The sequence below is a fragment of the Rattus rattus genome, chromosome 3 (genome assembly GCF_011064425.1).
Source record: "Rattus rattus isolate New Zealand chromosome 3, Rrattus_CSIRO_v1, whole genome shotgun sequence".
Classification (NCBI taxonomy): domain Eukaryota; kingdom Metazoa; phylum Chordata; class Mammalia; order Rodentia; family Muridae; genus Rattus; species Rattus rattus.
This window is the reverse complement of record NC_046156.1, coordinates 5,276,134-5,298,341: the sequence shown is the minus strand read 5'-3', so window position 1 is coordinate 5,298,341 and position 22,208 is coordinate 5,276,134. Positions and strand designations below refer to the sequence as shown.

At 38.0% G+C, this 22,208-nt stretch overlaps 1 pseudogene; it reads left to right on the top strand.

Moving 5' to 3' along the window:
• The window catches only part of LOC116895208, a 33,699-nt pseudogene extending 11,736 nt beyond the window's left edge, over positions 1–21,963 (top strand).
• Positions 21,964–22,208: the final 245 nt, after the last annotated feature.

Genomic DNA, 22,208 nt, shown 5'->3' with positions numbered 1-22,208 from the left:
TTAGCTTTTGTGATAAACTGTTCTGTTTTTTATTAAATCCAAACAATGTCATGAATATGCTTTTGTTAAAAATTCAATGTTGCCATTTTCCTTATTCAGGTATAATATTGAGATTTTTCTTCACCTATTCTAATTTATCAGTGACCAGAATTAGGTTAAAAAAAGATGAACCTTGGCAATAAAATACAGTAATCATGGTTTAAGATTTGAATATTTGGATTTGTGTGGCCCTCATATTTTAAAATCTAGATTATCATCGTTTTCACCTGAGAAACACATTTCCTTTTTTTTTTTTTTTTTTTTTTCCAGAGCTGGGGACCGAACCCAGGGCCTTGCGCTTTCTAGGCAAGCGCTCTACCACTGAGCGAAATCCCCAACCCCGAGAAACACGTTCCCTAAAGGGCAGGTATATTTAAAATTGAATGTCAGATGAATACTGCTTCTGTCTCCTCAACAGCTCAGTGTGTGGGGTGGCAATATTTCCAGGCCACACAAACAGCTTTAGAGAAGTCTGCTGTGATGACAGATATATTGACTACACCCGGGGTCTCTCTTGACATCACCAGCAAACCCCAGCCATTGAGACTGCAGCAACAGAGATCCAGTCTGGCTCTCCACTTACCCATGGATAACTCAGCTGCACCAAAGGCCTCAACCACGAGTTCCTTCTCCATAATCTCATCGACCTGACGTGTGCCTCCTCACGAACCAGCCCCGGAATGGCAGTGACTCTGATTCTACTTAATTCTTCTCCATTGCTCATATCTAAATGTATCCAGATTAGTCTTCCCCAGGTTAAAACTGGGTAGTTCATGTCCACTAAACTCCAGTAGTTCCTTAAAAATTTAGCATTTCACACATATACATATACACTCACATCCATACATTCACATATACACACATACACACAAATGCATGCAATCTCCATACTGTGAACTTTACATAAGCCAAATGTTGTCTTGTGCAAATTTCAACAGCTTAATTTTGAGGGTAAAGACTGTGTTTGTTAACTTATATGCATGTACAACTAAGTTTACTTTTCTTGCTATGTAGGAAAGATCATCTAATTGCTTTTTTTTTTTCTTTTATTGATTTTGCTTTTGGTCATCCTCTCTTGTAGTTCTTAGTTCTCAGTTCTATGTGCTTGTGTGTGTGTGCATGTGTGTGTGAGTGTGTGTGTGTGTGTGTGTGTGTGTGTTAGCTAACAAATTCATATGTTTTCATATGATTTCTCTTTAATACATTTCACCTTTGGGTTATTCTTTTGCCTCCTACCTATCCCGTGCCCCTTAAACATTTTTGTAATGAGTATTTGACCCTCTATTTTCTTATTGTAATTTCCATTTCATTGAAATGTTTTCATAGTATATACTTTTATAATATTCTTTCTCATCCCCCAACAGCTTCCAGTTCCTTCCAATCTCTCTACATATCTAATTTCATGTTCTCTCTCTCTCTCTCTCTCTCTCTCTCTCTCTCTCTCTCTCTCTCAGAAAAAACAATGACGTTTAAAGCAAACTAACAATAAAGAAAAGTAGAAAGAAAGAAAAAGGAAAGTTAATTAAGACAAAGATAAAAAAAAGTACACAACACAAACATGGTTTTCATTTTGTGTTGTCAAACTATTCTTTGCAATGAAACCTGTTCTAGAATGTGGTTGATATGTGGAGCAAACTCTTATTTTCCCTTTTCTAGCAGCTATCAGTTAGAAATAGTCTCTTAGTTTGAGTGTGACTTTGTGTTTCTCTATTCCCTCTTTTCAGTGCTGGGACCCTACATGTTTGAACCTGTGCAAGTCTTATGTGTGCTGTTACAATCTATGTGAGTTCATGTGGGCATTAGTACTTTGTGAAAAAAAGACACTGTTTCTTTGGACCATCCACAATGTCTGGCTCTTAAAATATGTCCGCACCCACTTGAAATAGTTCCCTGAGCCCCGAAAGTAAGGTTCTGATGAAGTCATTTCGTTACGGGCCAAGTGTGTCAAAGTCTCTGTTTGTAATTTCTCAGTGTGATGCTCTGTAATACTACAATTTAATGTAGGAAGAAGTTTCTCTGATACGTGCTAAGCTGGGCATTGAACTTAGGTATAACAGTATGTCTTAGGGGGTTGCTAATCCTTTAGCAGAATAGGAGGAGGAGGTTTTCCCCAAGGCCCTTGGCCTATCCAGTCGCAGGTTCCTGTCAGGTATGGGTTCCATCTCATGGAGTGGGCCTTAAATCTAACTTTAGAAAGTGGTTGGTTTCTCCCATAACATGTGTGTCATTACCAGTATATCTCGCAGGCAGATCGCTGTGGTGACGAGCAGAGTCTGTAGCTACAAACAGTATATACTATATACTATAACAGTATATACTATAACTACAAACAGTATATACTAAATCAACTTTACCTCCTTCATTGTCTTTCCCCACCGTGGCCTCCCACTGCTGCAGACATTCACTCAAACTTAGAATCAAATCTCAATTTTCAAAGCTAGAATCCACACAGGATAGAGAATAAGAAGTATTTATCTCTCCTGGGCTATCTAAAATGTAGTATTTTCCAGTTTCATTTATAATCCTGCTATTTTCATTTTTTTCACAGCTTTATAAAATTCCTCATTATATACATGAAATACATTTCTCTTTACTCATTCCTTAGTTAATGAACATCTAGGCTGACTCCATTTCATGGTCATTGTGGATACAATAGCTCTGGGCATGGATTGTAGACATATGCAAATGTCTCTTTGTTAATAAACAAGAGTTCGTTGGATGTGGAATAAGCCACGGTATTGCTAAAGTGTGTGTGTGTGTGTGTGTGTGTGTGTGTGTGTGTGAGAGAGAGAGAGAGAGAGAGAGAGAGTTTGCAATTGTTTCTATGTGTCTATAAGTCTCTATGTGTGTCTCTTTGTCTGTATGTGTCTGTGTGTCTGTGTCTGTGTGTGCATGTATGCATCCATGTCTTCAATGTGTCACATGTGCTAATTGGATGAAACAGAATGGAATACTGTGAATCATTAATACTTTTATCATGAAAATCAATGTACTCCAAGTGTCATAAAATCCTAGTAAAATGCTTAAATATTTAAATGATTATTTTGTGGATTTTGAATAAATAAGAAAGGGAGATTATTTACAGTTTTAAAAGGCTGATGTCTGACTATTAATCTCCTCATTTATCTACACTAGCCATGGATTATTCTTCCTGAGGTAAAGTTTCATTGTAACATTTTTATATTTTACTGGGAGATCATTTTTCTATAAAGGAAAATACTCCAGGACGGAAATGGAGATTATCCTTCAGAGATCTAAGGCTGGATCACTAAACCTGCCTGATGTGCTCCCTGTCATGAATGGGTTCTGGATGTTTATAAAGTGAGATATGAACATAAACACAGTGGGGTGTGTTTATTGCAATGAGCAGGACTATTGAGAGAGAGGCCAGGCTGGTTGGAGGACAAGGACATTGGCTGTTTGTGACAGAATCGGGGCAGAGAAGAATGAGGCTCATTATTTTGTGCAATGAAAAGTAATGCTCAGCAAAATCTCCACAAAGTAATCAGATCAACTCTAACTAAACAAGGCTCAATAATATGTTATGTATGTCCCTGTATCTGTACACCTGTACACATGTAAAGTTAATCTTTTCAGATATCTGATGCAGGCTTACAGTATTTAAAATGTGATTCACAGACAGAAAAATGCACTTCCAACTAAAAACACATTTATAGATACATACTGTAAAATTGATCGTGGAAATTTAACATTTTTTGCAATTATCAAGTTGCCTGGTGGGTTTCTGAGTTATATGCAGGAACAAAGTTTGTATTATGACTCCAACATCTACATTCCCGCTTTTTGTAACATGTCAATAATGATTGGCCTACTGCACTGAACTTGTCTTGAAAAGCAAAAGTTGGTACTAGCATCAACTTTTGAACATTCTAGGATAATGTCGAAAAAAAAATCATAGCATGTCAGAACAAACTAAGTATGATTTTGTTTCTGACACTGAAGTGAAATAAGAATTTCATGCTATTAGAGCAGATGACAGTTCAATCCAGGGAGAGCAATGGCTCTAGAGAATATTTAGATGTATGTATTATCTATTTTATATGAAATAGATGGGCTTTGGATGCACTAGAAGCACCCCCTGCACAATATAATACTTTAAGAGTTAACTCTTGACATTATTGTTGAAATTATGAAGGGCAATTTCATGGTGACTCTATAAACATTGTTTAGTGATGCTATGACAGCTATGTTGTGTTGTTTTATATATCACAACGATAGTCATCTGACACAGCATGAAATAAAGTATTATTGCAGGGTCTGTGGCAATACACTATTATTTGTTTAAACTTCTTCCTGTAAGTGTTATTTTAGAAGAAAGACCCATGACCTTCAGAGTCTAATGTTCTGGCTGTACTAATACTACGAGGCTGTGTGATTTTCAGCTGTTTTGATCATGTCTGGTACAAAAATATCAATAATATTTATCTTTCAGATTTACTGTTTTTATGGAAGTCAGTGTAAGGTAGGTTTTGCTAGCTAAAATGGTTCATTGGTGAGTGTTGAGGTCAACTGCCTCTTATTCCTGCCAGGAGATGTCATAGAAGGACGAAACTACTAAAAATCAAGGAAAGAATGGTATTCTTAGAGGTGTGAATTTTTGTGCTAAATCAAAAACAAATACATACTATTTTCTCATGGGAGCAAAACGAACATTATATACCTATTATGATTCTTTTAACATTTGGAGAATATGCCAAAAACTATCCAAGAGGACCCTGCATCTGTCAGTAGGACATATAAGAAAACATAAAGTAAATTTAAAATTAAATAATAACTACATGGGAGAGAAGCTTCATATAGACTATTGTACACATTCAAAAGAATGTCAGCAGGAGTGGGGATCATATTGTCAATTCTCCGTCCTCCCATGCCCACACATCCAAAACAAAGTAGTAGTGTTTGAAAAGGCTCTTGATATGTCCAAAAGCTTGAACTGTGTTTACGGCTTCAGGAAACACAGGCTAATAAAGTACAAACTGAGCACAAGTGTTGTGAGTTAACTGGAAGGATCCCTCTATCTGCTCCAACAGGGCAATGAATGCGTGACCCAGTGTATCTTAGTAACTGTTCCCTTGCTGTGAAAAGATGACATTACCAAGAAGACTCTTATGGGAGAAAACATTCAATTTGAGGTTTGCTTGCCTTTTCAGAAGCTGAGTTCGTTACTATTATGATAGAAGACACGGTGACAAGCAAGGCAGGCATGGTGCTGGAGAAGTAGCCAAGAGCTAAATCCTAATTCACAGACACAAAGAGCAAGAGTGGACTTGGCATGGACTTCTAAAACCTCAAATCTACCCAGGCCACAACTCCTAATTATTTTCAAGTAACGCCACGCTTTGATAATTACTCATTTAAATATATGAACCGATGGGCACCAACTTTATTGAAACCACTGTATTCTACACTCTTGCCCCCATATGCTTGTAACCATATCATAAAGCAAAAGTGCATTCAATTCAACTTTTTTCTGTCCATTAATTAATTTGTTTATTCACTTTAAACCCAAATCACAGCAACGCCCCTCCTCCTAACCCCCAAATAGCCCCTCCTCTTATCCACCTGCCTCTTTACCATTGAGAAAAGGAAGGTCTCCCCCTGGGTAGCCACACACCCAAGTACCTCAAGTCACTGCAGGACTAGGCATATCTTCCCTCACTGAGGCCATACAAGGCAGTCCAGTTAGGGAAAGCAGGATCCACAGTCAAGTAACAGAGTCAGGTTAAGTCCTCAACTTCTAAAGTCTTTATAGTCTTTCACAGTTTTAATACTGTTTAGAAAGACAAATTTTGATGTCCCAGAATGGGCTGGAACCCAAGGGGGGGCGTTCCCCTTCTCAAGAGAGGGAGCAACGGTAGAAGGGAATGGTACTGGGAGGGGAGCTGTGACTGGGTTGTAAAGTAAATTAATTAGTTAATTAATTAATTAATGAAAAAGCCTTTTTAAAAACAAATTTCAAGGACAACTTTATGAGAATCACGGCAAACTCTAAAACCCTTCAAAATTAAAATCAAAAGGCAGATTATATACTTCTAACACACAATGGCACAGAATATACATTACCATTCCTAAGAGAAAGGGAACATCATGAGGAAATAATGGACAAAAAGAAAAAGAAAATCCAAATTTGTTATCTCCATTCCTAATGTCAAAGGACTCCTCAGTGGAACTTAGGAGTTTGTCCACACAGTTCTGAATTTAGAGTCAAAGATACAAGAAGAGGTTGTAAGATCTCTCTCCTGCTTCACCCTCTTATTTTAGTAACATTTTTGTTTCATTTCCATCAGGGTTTGTTTTTGTTGTTGTTGTTGTTTTGTCTTTGTAGGGATTTTTTTCTTTTCTTTCTTCCTTCCTTTGCTTCTTTCTTTGCTTAATGTTTCCCTTGATTCTTTTTCACAACTTTGAAGTTTAGCTTGGTGGGGTCTTTCCCTGAGTCCATGACTCCCTTTTTTCCACTTAGCATCAGGCTGTTCTTTAAATGTTTTATCTCCTTGAGCCCTAGACTCAGCTCCATTATACTTCCCAATGCATCTTTTCTCTTCAAACTGTTCATTTTCCATTTGTCCCATATTCTTGTTTTCATATAACATCTGCATAAGAGTGACCACTAATAACCACAAAAAACAACCAATATTAGGCTATCTTGAAAAATCCTCTGTCAAGGTCATTACTCCAAATTTCTTCAATTCAGCCTCAGAAAGATTTTTAGGACAAGAGTAAAACGCAGCCACAATCTTTGCCAAAATATCACAAGAACGATCTGTAGGCCACTTATATCCACCCCTCTGTAGTGACTTAAGCTGTGTTCTTCTGATCTGAAATGTCTTAAGCTGCCCCACTGCTCTCTCCTTTCTCATCTGGGCTCCTACTAGGATATGTCATTAAGTCCTGCTAGAAACATCCAATCGATATACTTCTCTAAAGTCTTAGTCTTCCATACTTCTCCAAAAATTATCATAATCAAGCCTATCATATAAATATCCTACCCCTAGTAACAATTTCTCTCTTATTTACTATTCTCTTGCTGTAAGAAGATATCATGGTCAAGGCAACTCATTCAAGAGAAAAATTTAATTAGGGCTTGATTACAGTTTTACAGGATTCTTCCATTATCACCATGGTGAAGAACACGGAGGCAGACATAGCAGGCAAAGTCCTGGAGAAGTAGTTGAGAGCTGCATTCTGATGAACAGGCAGAGAAATCAAGCCTGGACCTACCATGTGCTTTTGAAACCTAAAAGCCCACACAAGTGGTACAATACCTCCAATGAGGCCTCATCTCCTAATCCTTCTCAAGCAGTGTTACTCCCCGATGACTAAGGATTCAGTTATGTGAGCCTCTGGAGGACATTTTTATTTAGACCACCACACAGTGTTTGTACAGAACATATCACATATTTAGATTATGATGCGACTAGAGGTAGCAGAGAACACCTGAACCGTAGTGAAGACAGTAAATACCCAGATAAGCCAAAAATGAGCATCATCTCTATAAACAGAATCAAATATTTTTGAGAGGCATAACCATGAGCAGGTCAGTGAGAGTTGTTTCCTTTTCATTATGAAGGGGAAAACTCAGCTCCGAATACTTTACAAATGCTATTTCTGTGTACATAAAGGAGGGGAAGGAGAAATAACAGATGTTCTGATTAGATTCACATTAAAATGCTGACAGTATTTCTATCAGAACTTCAACTAAAAGGCTTAATTTGACACTAGTGACATTTGCTTCTCCTCTACAGAACCCAACTCAAAAACGGACTTAAGTTAAACTACAGAGTGCATTTCAAACACAAGCCCAAACAATTTTCTTGTCGTTACGAGGATCTTGCTAGAAATTCTGTGAGACATTCTTTCTCGGTGGGTATACATGAAAAATAAGTGTCTTACAAGAATCTACAAATTAATGATAAAGAAAAGTAAGGTTAAACACCAAAGAAAATATCACAAGAAGTATCACAGCTTAGAAAAGCTTACCCAGTTATTAGTTTTAAAGAAAAGATGTTGTCTGAAGCTTTGTAGGTAAGACAGGCCTGCTGTGCTCAGTGCCAGGCTGCATGTATCACTTCCTCTATAATAGAACATGGATGAGCAAAGCCATCATCTCTCCATTAGAAATGGTACAGATCCTTTAATGGTTAAAGAAGGAAATGTTTGCATATGTTGTGAGAAGAATACTGAAGGAATCTGCTAAGACTGAACAGAAGAATAGCTTATTTGCAATTCCAAAGAAGATCTCAAGTTACAGTTAGAATTTCTGGAAGAAGCTATAATTTAATGAGGCTTTAAAGATGCAGAGCATTTTAGAGAAATAGAATTGGTTTTGAAATGCAGTAAGTGTAGTTTTCTAAATATTACATGTAATTATGTGCAAAGATTTACAAAAAAAATTTAGCAGAATAGCACACTGAATGATAATGTCATCATGAGATTCATACAACTAGTGTAAAAGAATGTGAAACTGTTAAAAGTATCCATTTTATAAACACTGGAAAGTTTTATAACTTATAAAAACAACTACAAGCAATGATCTGATAAGTGCTTTTTCATGGGTAATTGCAGCTACATGGATGACACATTTAGTCTGTGGACATTATGGCCCTGTAAGAGAGGCAGCAGAAACCTATAGCTTCAGTGGCTGAAGATCAGAGGTTTCATCACTCCAGAAAGAAGATGAAAACTCACAAACTTAGAAAGACAACTTAAAAACAAAGGAGTCATAAATGTGTTGACAAAAGCATGTCTCTTTTTTCTGCTAAACGGATATTCTTATAAACACTCTTACCCAAAAGAAAGAGATGGAGGATATTTAAAACTCTTCACAACTGGGTTGCTTTCCTCAACCCAGAGTTCCATTCCTGCAGAAGAAGGAAAGTTATAGTGAAGTAGGTGGTTCCAGCTCTGTGAAAAGCATTGGCTGATGCACAGATGCTAGAGGAGAAGCTGTCCACTGTGTTGCCCAGTTCCACATTCCCCAGTCGAAATGAACTTCATAGTTTGACTTCAGATGACTTAATTTCCATCTACAAGAGAAATTAAGCAGACTTTTGAGGAACGATACAGAATCCAGTGTTGTTGCCCCTATTATCAGTAATATCCTTGCTTCATCCTAAAATAACTAGATATTATATATGTAATAGTAATATTAACTATGTAACTCCAAACATTAAAGATTATTGTACATGAATTGATGTTCAAAACTTACTGAATTTATATTTTTTTTAAAAATTGATGATGTTTTAACATTATTATAAGAGAAAAAATTATAGACGTGGAAATGATGCTAATTTAAACAAAAAAATTACCCAAACTTTATACATCAATCACATTATAATGATAAGGAACATTGTTAAGTAAATATGTGACAGAAAAATTATACTAGACCACTAGCAACTGGCTTCAGGTATGAGGCTACACCCAGAAGTACCAATGCCACATTCTCTGCCTCATATGTGAACTCTGGCTTTGAGTCTTCAGATATGTGTGTTTTTAAATTAGTGTACAATGTAAGGTAGGAAACTATTAGGGGCCATGCAGGTGGATTCATGATAATTGGGATAGAATGTAAGTGGTATAGGGTAGGAGATGAAAGTCAAACAGAGAAAGAACACAGGGAATGACATCTAAAGACATTTGAAATGTGTATAGAACTCACTGCTATAGAATCTTCCTAAAATAAATACATAGTCATATATATAAAGGGGTGTAACTAGAATCACATTATAATGGGGTAACAATTCCTCTCCTAGGCATCATAAGATTTAAGATAAAAGTAATATGGATTGTTGGTAAATAACATCCCATAGATGCATTAAAATATTATAGGCTGCTGTTGTTGCTTTTGTTTACTCTCTAGAACCTGATATACACGTCGCAAGTGCTGAGACATAAGACCAGAAGAAATTAAGCTGGTAGTTTCTTCCATACTAGAAAAAAATCCATAATGCCAGAATGTCCTATGCACACTAGCAGGGAAGGAAAGTCAGTAACAGTCTTACTCTGTTATGAACCCGGTAGCAATAATAACCCCTGGACTGGTAGAAATCTGTCCACTGATGCAATAGTAACATTATGGAACTAACCAGCCACTTTCTGATACGATTTAAATCTCTCTCAACAAGGAAAAACAAAAAAAAACAAACAAACAAAAAGAAAACTAATGTTAACTAGACAAGAAAGTCCCTGGTTGGCTAGATCATAGAACTGAGGAGAGAATTTAGTGCTATTATTCTGCCAAGTGTCCACAGTAATGATGTATTCCATGAGTTCTTGTCTTTACATACATAGTTAAGTTTGTCTCTAACCCTCACCAGATAAGCTTCTTCATGCAATTCTTGGTTTTAGTACACACATCCACAACTGCCCATAATGTGGAAAACCTGGAAAGATTCTGGAAATCTCAGCTCCAAGTGGAACATCTATATCAGACATCCAATTCTTGGCTCAGTTATCATTGAAACTGGGACAGAAATATTAACTGATCCTGAAAGACTAGGTATCTGCTATAAAACAGTATTTGCCCAACATTAAGGCACTGTTGAATTATGAACCTATATGACTGTGACTACAATGGATGAAACCAGTACAAGATCAAGCTACCAAATTCCAAAATGAATGTTTGAGGAAAGAAATATCTTAAAACCTAACCATGCATTATGCAAGCTATAAATGTTATCCTTTTCTACGTACAATTTTAAGTTCAATGTGGGATTTAAACTTAATGTAAAGGAATTAAAAATAAGTAATAAGCAAGGATAATAAAGAAACCTCTGGTTTTTCTAATTGAGTCTTCCATGAGTGGATCTCTACTTTTAGCAGAGATGCTTGGCTGGTTTGACAATGACTCTGTATAATATTATGGAAAGGCCACAGGGCAGCCTTGATGAATTTTAGCAACAGGGGCCTTCTTGTGATGCTAGAAATGAAATTGATTTACAATCAAAGCTACTGCAGCATGAGACAAAGACCTCAGGGAATGTAATGTGTATGTTCCAGGGCCTCCACATGTCCTTCTCCTCCAGATAGCAGGCCTAACTGCTAATAGTCTACCTCATCCTCACTAGTGACCAGTCACAGCAACACCAGCATCTCCTTGGAATGAATGGGCTGTATAGTTTTTGTGAGGTGTGAAGTTTTCTCTTTTTCTTTTTTGTTAAAAAGATTTATGTATTCATTATGTACACAGTGTTCTCCCCGCATACATGCCTTCAGGCCAGAAGAGAGCTCTAGATCTCATTACAGATGGCTGTGAGCCACCTTGTTGTTGTTGGGAATTGAACTCAGGACCTCTGGAAGAACAGCCAGCGCTCTTAACCTCTGAGCCATCTCTCCAGCCCCAAGGTGTGATGTTTTCTTATCCATTACTTATTAAAATTAATGATGCATGGCTGAATCATTGAAGGACAAGGCAGAGTTGGGTTAAAGCAATGTACTCAGATGCTAAATCCTTTCATGCTAGCAGAGAACAAATATATTTATTTGTGAGGAAAAAATAAAGGAACACTTCAGGCCAAGAAGGGGTACTCCATTAATTCAGAGTATCTCTGAATTTTCTTAATATTTTATGAGCACCATAATTTGTTTTAACACTGAGAGAAAAATTGTCAAGCTGAAGGCAGAACATATTTTTGGAAGAAGCATTTTTTTGCAAACGTCATTGTAGTTAGCGTAGAACTAGCTTATAGACATGTGCGGATGCTATTTTAGGAAGTTTTTTTCTTCCTTTCTGGCATTTCTGTCTCAGTGGCTAGTCCAGTGATGAAAACGGGGTGTGGCCTCTCTATTGGTGCTGCTGTAGAGGTCATGTCTCTTTCCGTCTTCTCCTGTGTGCTTTATATGTATCTCTGTGCCTCCAGTGGGTTCGTATGTATTTACTCTGACATAGTCTTGCTGTCTGGACTCTTTCACCATCATGTGATGGCTGTGTTTCATTTTATTCATAGTTCTGATCTAAAGTCTATTTTATTTGGTGGAAAGCATTTATTCCTGCTCTCGTTTAATTTCCAGTGGCACGCGTGTCCTTTTGCATTCATTGTCGCTCTGATAAGGCATATCTCCTTACACTGCAGAACAATGAGTCTTCATTTCTACCTTTCCTTCACCTCATGCCACTTGTTTGGAAAAGTTATACTGTTCATATTAAAGTAATTCTATTTGATGGGGACTAAGCACTGGCATAGTGTCCCTTATTTCCCGCCGGTCTTCATTTCCTGAAGGTTGTTCATTCCTGTCATCTCCTGCCTTTTCCTTATGGCTCGGTGATTTTTCTCTCTGCTACACATTGATTCTCTGTGTTTCATTTTTACTTTTACTGTATATATTATGTTTTATCATATAATTACCAAAAGACTTGCTAAAAATACTTTCTGATTATGACAGGTCGTCATAATCATTTAATTCTATTTCAAGGGAAAAATAAAATAGTACATTTTGCTTCCATTTTCACATTTATTATTGAATTTTTCTTATCAAAATCTACAATCTCTCTCACTTCTTCTGTAACTGGTGCTTTTGAGTACTAACAGTGTCCTCAAATGTTATTAAAGAAAGTCCAGTAATGGTACAGGACATAGAAGCCAAATAATCCTCATAGCACATTTAGACAATATAAACATTTAACTCTAAAAAGAAATTCTAGAAATAGATGAAATAGAAAATGGAAATATTGTGTAATCTGACTTCAAATACAACTAACAAACCATTGTGAAGAAAACAGACACTGAACAAAACAGGACAGAATAAAGAGTCTAGAATTAAAATTACACATTACACTAATGTGTGTTGTCTCTGTGTTTTCATGTGTGTATGTATGTGTGTCTGTGTGCGTATAAGTATGTTGGTATTTATATGTGTGTATGTGTTTGTATAAGTGTGTTTGTATGTGCACATGTTTGTATACATGTGTATGAGTGGATGTATGTATGTAGTATGTGTGAATTTCTATATGCAGCTGTGTTGTGTGTATGTATAAGTGTGTTTATATGTGCATGAGTGTGTGTACACATATGTGTGTATGTGGTATGGTGACTGTATATATGTGTATATGTAATATTAAAGACCAAACCTGATAATGAAAATTTATGGTTTATTTGGAGACTCAGATGTCTTATGTGATTTTTCAGGAAGCTATCTTATAAAAGGATATTTTTTGTTACAGCAAAAATATGGGAGGATGCTTTGCTGACAACAGACACATGATGTTTTTCTGGAAGCTGCCTGGAAAAGAGGCATGTGATGTTTTGCTAGAGAGGATGGTTGAGAGAACATGTGATGTTTAGGAAGCATAAATATAACCCAACAGACAGTGCATACTGCTATGTGGTGGCATTGGTTCAGTTTGCCACTCTTCGCTGGTCTTCATTGGCTTTGCTGATGTTGGTTTCCACTGATGATGCTGTGGCATTCGTTCACCTTGCCTTCTTCTCTAATAAAAAGAAATGAAGAAAAGAAATTCTGGTGGACTTCATGTGACTTCTTGCTACTTCCAAGGACTTGGTCAGATTGGCAGAGCCTTGTAGTTTCTTCTGGATCGAATTGCCATTGCTGATTTGTGAACAGTGTTTGCGAGTAGATTGAACTACTGCTGCTGGTTCATGTAAACTGAACTGATGATATACTGACAACGAAGAATGGAATCTCCCCCCAAAAACTATTTCTAACCTTTCCTTTCCACTATTTCTGGTGGATGGGAGCTAAATGGGATGTTAAAGCCTTTAAGTACCCTTAGTAAACTAGATTCTGAAAAAATATAAGCCTTCAACCTGGAAACATTCCATGCTTGACAGGCTCTCTGACACTAGCCTCAGCTTCATCCCTAGGCAAGGACATTGTGTCAAGGGCAAGGATAAACACTGAAGAAAACATAGTCTCTCAATAGGAAATGCTCAGAAGTTCTGGTATCATTATGTAGAAGAATGCAATTAGACTCCTATCTCTTACCAGTTACAAGATTCAAAATGATTTGAAATTATTGTACTAAACACTCCTCCATTGCAAAGGAAGCAAATGAATAAGACCTAAATTACAAATCAGACAAAGAAAGAAAAAATGTCAGCCACACCTCTGACAGGGAGTTAATATCAGTTTATGAGGAATTAAGATAATCTGATTTAAAAAAACTAAATCATCCAGTGGTTCAGTGAACTGAGGAATTGAGGAAACTCCAGAAGACTTACAGATGGTTTGCAAATTGAGAGATACATCACAGAAGGACTTACAGATGGCCAGCACAACTGAAAAAGAAAAGAATTCATACTTACAGATGGTTACCACAGGCACAAAAATCTTCCCATCAACAGTAACCATTGAGAAATGCAGACCCATACCAAGATGGACAAGGCTACTCCTTAGGTAGAATGACAAAAAATAAAAAATCAAACTCACACACACACACACACACACACACACACAAGACTATAGAAACTAAATCTTTTATATATAGTTTATCAAGGAAATGCATATTACTATGCTCATTATGGAAAGTATATGAAAATTTCTCAAAAAGATCTAAAAATAGAACTGTCAATCTCACTCCTCATATGTATGAAGGAGATCGAACCATCCATGGCAGAGACTCTGTCCTCTGTGGTCACCTCATCACCACTGACATACAGATATGACATATGATGTCCATTAGCAGATAAGTGAATAAGGTACAAGATGGCAGGATGGAATATTATGCAACCAGGAGAGTCTTACGTAACAGTACGTCATGTCACCCCAGTACTTTTATATCCTGATCTCAGGAGGAACTAGAACACAATGGTGCTTACCAGAGACTGTGGAGATGAGATGGAAGTAGGAGGAGGGGTTTGGCAAATGGAGGAAGATAAGTTGACAGTAAGATGAGCAGACCCTCTGAGGCATGATAGAGTGAAAACATTTTAAAATACTGCTCTTGCATTTTGAAAATTTTCAATATAAAAGAATTGATAAAATTTTAAGGTGATAGATGTGCTAATTATTCCAATTTGATTATTATTTAATCCATTCTTGAAATAATTGTCAAATTGTATGTCATAATAAGCTCATGGAGTCATGCATACCAGTTAATAAAAGATTATACATATATATATGTATATATATATATATATATATAATTTGGCAAATACATTTAAGCCAAGTGGCACAGCTCTAGTCCTAGAACTCAGGAAGCTGAAGCAGGAAAGTCGGTATAAGTTTGATGCTATTCTGGAATATACAACAAGTCTATACCTTAGATAAAGTATAAAAAGTCAATTTTAGGAGTATCATTTTTAATAGTCATAAAATGCTTCTGTTTATATCTGAGAGCTTCACAGTCAGTCTTGTGGAGCAAATGGGATACAGAGGCCCTTCAGAGCCAGAGAGAAGGGAACAGGAAGTGGGGAGCATAGATGCTCTCAGACACATGTTCTCTGCCCACTCTACCCATCTGCCAAGAGTCATATGTGATTTATCCTTTGGACATTTCAAAAAACACAAGGTAACTACCAGTGTCCGGCTGAGAACATGGTGCTATATTTCTCAGTTCTCCACACCTATCCCATAATGCAGCAGGCTTGAGTTTTATAGTTTTGTAAAGAACTCAATTAGTGAATTTAGGTCACTTAGACTAAGGTGCCATTTCAGCAGAACACAGGCTAATGCCTTTAAGTAAAACAAGGTGTGAATATGTATATAATAAGATCCATCTGTCTGAGTTTTAGTTTGAAACTAAATCTTGAGTTGTGAGCATTTCCCAACATGCCCAAGTTGGGCATCACATTTTCTGAGGATAAGCACACAAGCAAAAAACTTCCAGTAAAATCAAGACGAAGTAGGATTGGCTGTAGGAAGCTAAGTCAGTGAGCTGACAGCAAAAGCTTTGTACAGGCAGGGAGAAGGGTGGAATGGAACAGAAGTAAGACCAGAATTAACAGAAGACTACAGCAAACCACAGCAAAGAGAGAGAAGGAAAGAAACATTAGTCCACACATGGGTAAGGAAAGAAAAGGAAACACTGGCCTTTGGTGCTTTAACTGAATGCCAAGCCATAATGTCTTCAAAGAGACCAGCTAGGCAAACCATATTGCCTGCAAAATGATAATTCTATGAAACTCTCCACAAACCAGTGATGAAGTAGGAATTCATTCTCTGCTGATTCTTTCCTTTCATTTATAGCCATGAGCGTAACAACTGTGCAGTCATGTTCTATTATAACTCATTCCTTCAGTCAAAAGTCACCATGCATTCAGAAGGTGTTAGGCTTCTGCTCTGGTTGCCCTCTTTAGGCTAACCATCCTTTGAAGGAGAGAGCCGTGAGGCAACAATTTAATGAGCACTATGGATGTGGAACAAAAATCAACTCCTGGTTTGCAGGAGACTGGAAACATTCGATGAATAAATATTTAAAATTAACACGGGAGGAGATTAAAAAGAGCATCTGCTAGGAAATCAGGAAGCCAGGGAAAGATTGACAGGGCAGAGACCCAGCCAAGGGAGCTGCATCCTTGCTGACTACAGACAGAAACAGCCAGAGGGCTTGGACCAGTTTTCTTATCATAATCACACACATACAAAGAAGAACAATAGCAATACACACAAATACTAGGGTCATAAGCCTGGATCTGAAAATGCCAATAAAAAGCAATACATTTGGCATATTAAAAGAGAAACTAGACTTGAGCTGATCCTTGTGGTCACTGGAGCTTAAAAGGTAGCTCTAGAATATTTCAACTGCTTATTATCCCATCCTATCAGATTTAGGAAAATTACAGGCTGAACACTTAGCTTGTCTATGCTCTTGCAAAAATTAATTCCAAATATTAAACCAGAAGACTCTTGCAATGTAGAGTAAGCACATACCAATGAGAATGGAATCTGCAGCATTGCTTCAGTGGGAGAGTCAATGTCTAGTTGGCTCACTACGTAAAGGAAACAATCTGAGATACATTTGTTTCTGTAGGGGACGGCTACCTTGAGTGAATTGGCTAAGGACTAAAAACAATCCAAGCGAGATATAGAATGAAAAAGTTTCAACGAGATGATACACAACACATGTTTATATTAGATCTGAAGTACAATTAGTTGGCACAGTAGTTAGCTACACAGTCTTAGGCCTTCTTCCTCTAAAGTAAGCTGTATTTACTTTTAACTAACATTGCGTGTGTGCTTGCCATGTATACAATGCAGAGAGATCATAAAATCTGTACATATAAATAACCCACTGAATAAGGAAACTAACCTCTCTTTTATTGAACATGGATGAGCAATATTAATTGATGATGGGTTCACCCTACCCTGAGGATTTATATACATTTAGCATTTGATAGGAGGAAGGACCTACAATGGCCTTCCCCTCCCTGAAAATTTGTTGGCAGTGTTTTTTAGTGATGTAATCAATGGTATGTGGCCCATGGTAAATAACCCCTGGCCCATGTTCCTGTGATCAATACTCACTGAACTCAACGGGTCAAACAAGCAAACAAGACCATCCTGAAAGTAGAAGAGGAAGAACTGAAAAGAAAGAAGATGGGTGAGCATGGAAGGGAGTGAAGGGGGAGAGGGAGGACTAATTGAGGATCTATGAGCATACATGTGCATGAACACACTCCAGTGTTTCTGTGTTCTAGAAATCAGGCTCTCCTCCATCTCATACTGGATATATCAGGGAAAGTCACATATATCATGTAATTGTATTGACTTCAGGATCAAATATGCTAAAATCACTCCCAAAACAGGAAATTGTCTTATTTTAATAAACATTCAGCCTTCTTGTCTGCTCATGTCTTACAGCATACACACACAGAATCCCCCCAACACACACGAGACAGACAGATACATATATACTGTCCCCCATATAGAAAGACAGAGACTCCTGCTCACACAAACACACACACACACACACACACACACACACACACACACACCCCTTTTGCCTTTATTCCTGTTCTAGTTTACCCACAGTAGTTAATTTGACACAGTTAATTAGCAATAGAAACTTTCCATACCATTTGCCTACAGGATGCACACGTATATGGTAGGACCTCATTCACTGCCTGCGACCACTCAGTCGAGGAATGTATTCTAAACTCATAAAGTACCAAAGTTAGGACGATGCAGCTAAATCACAATGGTGACGGTATTCAAGAGATCACATGTACTTTGCAGTTCTGGAAGATGCCCAGTCGTTCACTTCTGAACTCGTCCTTGGGATATGAGAAGATACTTCTATCAGCCACCATCCTAGAGATCCATTATCTCAGTGTTATTCATACATGACAAACAAATCCAGACCTGGTTTCATGCTGACCTGACCAGCACACCCTCTTAATTGGTGCTAAAGTTCTTCTTTGAATTAAGCCTCCATAATCTTTGTCCTTTCTGCACAGAGTGTGGCTGATTCATCTCTCATATACTGCCTTGAATCTATACACATTTTTGATACACTGGTAGCCTTGTAGCTGCTTCTTTAGTTTGTTCATAAACATTTATTTCCCTAAATTAATTTCTAACACCTAACTTTCCTTTTCTTATATTTGCACATTTTAAGCTTTATTTTAAAATATTTTTATTTGTTCTTTGGAAATTCTATACCTGTATACAATGCATCTTGATAGTATACCCATCCTTCTCCCCACTTTCAAATCCCTAAATTTCTAGAAACAAAGTTCCCAAGAGGTATAAACAGACACAAACCAGGAATCAGGCCCTTTGGAAATTTTTTACTTTGTAAAGTTCATTTTATTTCAAAATAGATCACCTATCAACACCTAGGACTCTATATACAATGATTTATTTTCCAAGTAAAGCCACTGCATCAAAATCCCACATGTTCTGGGCACAAAGTATGTATCTAAAATGTTCCTTCTGTGGATTCTGAGAAACAGTTACTGAAGGCCTCTGAAAGCAACACAGAATAATTAAGAGACTCTGGCCAGCTTGAGCATGACCAGCATGGCTCTGGCAGGCCTTGCCCTTCTCTATTTCCCTGCCTTGATAAAAACTACTAGATTATATTCCTAAAGCTAGCCACCAAGGTCTACTGCCTTATTTAGCCACTTCCTCCTTTTGAGGCAACTATCCAGGTCCAGCCATCAAAGTATTAAAGTCCAGTCATCAAGAGCCTCCTTTGGCTTGCCTAATTAACATGACTAATTAAAGCTAAACACTTCATCCTAACATGGTTCCTTAATGAACCTCCTATGTGCCACATCTGTCTCCCCTCTCTCCAGAGGCATTCCTTTGCTCCCCTCTGGGACTAATACCTCTCTTCCCTCTCCCTAGTTCCTTTCCCCTTTTCCCTCATACCCTCTCTCCAGTCTTTGTCTCTTATCCCCAGCCCCCTGTCCCTCTAGGGCAAAAAAACCTCCTTTGTGCTGAGAACTTGGACTCAGGGGTCCTCAGCCAATACTTTCCCTAACAGTAATGTTTCTGAAGATGCTCCAAAATAGACAGCCAGTGGAAAAGAGAAAAGTGGCATAGATGTTGTGAGTTGGTGCTCAGACCTCTTAAGGTCTGAAAGCATTTGTACTCACAGCTGCCATATGAAAATGCTCAACTCTAAGTCATCTCAGGACACTGCCCTTGGCTGGAGCCAGCTGCCATGCTCAAAAGCAGGCTTCCTCCTCAGGGAGCCTACATATAAATAAATCCTGGTTCATATGAGTACAGAACTAGTCCTCCCCACAAGAGATACCCAGAAGAGCCCCAGCTGCAGAGCTCCAATACTGGGTCGATGCGAGCTTTGTCCAAGCCCAAAGTCTCCTACCACAGGTTCTATTTCTATATCATGCTGTCTAACAAATTCCTCATATCTACTAACTTTCTGAGTGGTTCCATGAAGTCCATATTTATGCACACACTTAAGTAAATAAAAATATCTACAATGCCTAAATAATAGTAACATTTTGGCTCGTGAAGCTGTCATATGTATCAAACAACCAATTCTCTACAGTCTCACAGTGTGTAAGTTCTACACACTTACTATCTTTGTAAGTAACAGAGAGTTCTGAGAGTCTCCACCTATAACACATCATACCATTCCTGTGCATTCTTACATGCAAAGCAGTGTTGTGAGGTTGTGACTATTATCAAACTTTGCTGACACACAGAACCTCATCCTTAGAAGGTTTAAACACCTTAGTGTAGCCACTACCCCAGAGAACCATCTTAGAACTGTAGAAGTCTCATTACAACATTGCTTTCTATCCCATTTTTATGCCTTATTCTCAAACTCAAAGGAGAAGCTGGATATTAAAATTGCACTACAACATCTGTATTTCTGGTATCTTCCTGAGCTTCTCCTATGTTGTTAGCATACCATTCAGAGAAGATTAGAAGAATTCTTTAGATAGTTCATGGCCAGGACAGGAGACACTTGGTGACTTCTAATCTGCTCTCTTAGAATGTGAGTTCTTCGTGTCTGAGCTTCTTTGCTACAGAAAATGTTGTCAGCATACAGTAAAAATATTGAGACAATATGTAGCTGTTTTCACAGAATTAACATTTCAGAGATTGAGGTTAATACTGGTAGAATGCAGACACATAATTGACTAATGCTGGCCAAACAGATTAATCAAGTCAATGACCACAGAGACTATTTGGTGTCCATAGTCAACTAACAACAATACTACCCAAGCTAAGGCCAAAATATTCTGGGACAAAATACTTAAGAGTTATAAATGTGAACAGCTTGGTCAAGATTTTATAATAGAAAATAGAGTTGAGCTCTGACCACTTTTTATGTATCTTTTCCAATTAACAACTATGTAAGTATAATAATGTAGCAGTAATATAAGACACAGTGAGAAACAAGACATCTTTTGTCTTTCTTTAGTGGGACATCTGCAGGCATTGTGGTTCCATTTAGGATATAAATGATAACTAGAATTTTGAAGGAAATTAACAAATTATTATCCCTCCAAAATTTATTAAGTAGTATTTATTACTATTTTAATATGATAAAAATCACATCCTAACTTTAGATTATTTTTATTTTAATGTTATTTATGAGACTTATCATCCTTTTCTGGCTTCTCAGGTATCTTGCTATTGTAGCCTGAAGACAGCACCACTGCCCTGTGCTCTCTTTGTCTCCAAGATAGACAGAAAATGGAAAGGAAGAGATAGAACTCATAGATACTGTGAGTTGCTGCTCAGATCTCGATCTCTTAATGTCTGAAGCATTTGTACTCAAGCTGCTCCTGCAGCTGCTCTATGCTAGAGGCTGCCTATCGGGCTCTATTCAGTAAGGACATCAGATCTCCAGGATTAGCTCCACCATACCCTCCAGAAACTCATAGATGGAGTAGAGTTTGGAGTAGCCCATCTAAAATTGGACCTGGGCCTGGGTTAGAGCAGGCCTACCAGCACGCAGACAGAGCTGTGAGTTGGCAGAGGGGGGGAAGCTCCCTGATCCATGACTGGCAGATGAGCTGGGAGATCTGTGGGAGAATTCTGCTGCCTGTTGGTTGGTGGCCACAAAAGCCACAAGGCTATTTTAGCAGGCCGCTCTCCAGTTTTCAGAGCCATATTTGAATATGAAATGGAGGCGAGCCTAAAGAACCGCATTGAGATCCCTGAACTGGATCTGCAAGTCTTCATGGAGATGGAGATGATGAGCTTCACTTACATGGGGAAGGTACGAAACCTCTACATCATGACCACTGGCCATGGAAGTATGGCCTGGAAGGTCATATGTGAGGTCATCTCTGCAGGAACCTCTCGGTGGAGAATGCTGTACCCACTCTCATCATGGCTGACCTCCACAGGTCAGAGCAGCTAAATTTCATTATAGTCCATGCTTCTGAGGTCTCTGAGACCTCAGAGTGGAAGTCAATGATAGAATCACATCCCCATTTGATGGCTGAAGCTTCCAGTTCCCTGCCATCAGCACAGGATATGTTGTTCCTCGAGACTATTTCAACTGTGGCACCTTTATGATGAACCTGGGGAAGGACGGCATGTTGGCTCTCACCTTAATACAAGTATAAATAAATTGGAATATCCAGTGGTCTACACTGGACTTTGGCATACCTACCCAATATCTATTCCATTGCTGGAATGGTTTCATTTTTGTCTGAGTTTGGAAACTGGGACTCATTTTAGTTGATGGCCCCAAGCATATCCCGACAGGGTTTGTTTGCTTGTTTGTTTTTGGAGACACCTTCCTACATTGGATTGAGTAG